The sequence below is a fragment of the Ovis aries genome, chromosome 1 (genome assembly GCF_016772045.2).
Source record: "Ovis aries strain OAR_USU_Benz2616 breed Rambouillet chromosome 1, ARS-UI_Ramb_v3.0, whole genome shotgun sequence".
NCBI lineage: Eukaryota > Metazoa > Chordata > Mammalia > Artiodactyla > Bovidae > Ovis > Ovis aries.
The window spans coordinates 173,130,966-173,132,862 of NC_056054.1; positions in this window are offsets into that span (position 1 = coordinate 173,130,966).

The window sequence follows — 1,897 nt, forward strand, 5'->3', positions numbered from 1 at the left end:
CTTCACATCAGATGGCCAATGTATTGAAGCTTCAGCATCAGTCCTTCCAATGAATATTCAGAGTTGATTTCCTTTAAGATTGACTGGTTTGATCTCCTTGCAGTCCAAGGGACTGTCAAGAGTCTTCTCCAACAACACACTTCAAAAGCATCAATTCTTCAGCACTCAGTCTTCTTTATGGTCCAACATTTACATTCATACATGACTACTGGAAAAATCACAGCTTTGACTAGATGGACCTTTGTCACTAAAGTGATGTCTGCTTTTTAATATACTATCTAGGTTTGTCACAACTTTTCTTTCAAAGAGTAAGTGTCTTTTAATTTCAGGTCTGCAGTCATCATCCTCAGTGATTTTGGAGCCCAAGAAGATAAATTCTGTCACTGTTTCCATTGTTTTCCTATCTATTTGCCATGAAGTGATGGGACCAGATGTCATGATCTTCATTTTTTGAATGTTGAGTTTCAAGCCAGCTTTTTCACTTTCCTCTTTCACCTTCATCAAGAGGCTTTTTAGTTTCTCTTTGCTTTCTGTCATTAGGGTGGTGTCATCGGCATATCTGAAGTTATTGACATTTCTCTCTGGCAATCTTGAGTCCAACTTGAACAATGCAAAGAAATAGAGGAAAACAGTAAAATGGAAAAGACTAGAGATCTCTTCAAGAAAATTAGAGATACCAAGGGAACATTTCATGCAAAGATGGGCACAATAAAGTGTAGAAACGGTGTGGACCTAACAGAAGCAGAAGCTATTAACAAGAGGTGGCAAGAACACACAGAACTGTACACAAAAGTTCTTAAAGATCCAAATAACCATGATGGTGTGATCATTCACCTAAAGCAAGACATCCTGGAGTGTGAAGTCAAGTGGGCCTCAGGAAGTATTACTACAAAGCTAGTGGAGGTGATGGAATTCCAGCTGACCTATTTCAAAGTCTAAAAGATGATGCTGTTAAAGTGCTACAGTCAATATGCTAGCAAATTTGGAAAATAGCAGTGGCCACAGATAAGTTTTCATTCCAATTCCAAAGAAGGGCAATGTCAAAGAAAGTTCAAACTGCCGCACAATTATACTCATTTTACATGCTAGCAAGGTAATGCTCAAAATCCTTTACGCTAGGCCTCAAACATCCATTAACCAAGAACTTCTAAATGTACAAGCTGGATTTAGAAAAGGCAGAGGAGCCAGAGATCAAATTGCCAACATCAATTGGATTATTGAAAAAGCAAAGGAATTCCAAAAAAACATCTACTCTGCTTCATTGACTATGCTAAAGCTTTTGACTGTATGGATCATAACAAACTATGGAAAACTCTTAAAGAGATGGGAATACCACACTACCTTACCTGCCTCCTGAGAAACCTATCTGCAGGTCAAGAAGCAAAAGTTAGAAAAAATGGACTGGTTCTAAATTGGCAAAGGAGCACATCAAAGCTGTATATATAGAACAGGTAATTTTGATAAACCAACCCTTTTGGCATGTCTCATCTATATTCAATATGTCCTACCAATTTTTGAATAGAAATATCAATTAAATAACTTAGAAAAAATTGTAAAGAAATATAACAAATTCCATGGAAATCTAACAATGGAAATTTCTAGTTCATTAAAAAATAATGGGGTTTATGTAGAATCTAAAAAAAAAATGATACAAATGAGTTTATTTACAAAACAGAAATAAGTCCACAGACATGGGAAAAAAATTATGGTTACCAAATTATGTATACTTCAATAAAAACTTTAAAATAAACAAAAATAATGGGGTCTTAAAAGGTCATGAATTCTAAAAACTAAAATATACAGTATTAATTGAAGTCATATCATTTTCTTATTAAATTTCCCATTTTAAAAATAAAAAATTATCATTTTCCTTTTAAAATAAATAAGAGGATAGGAC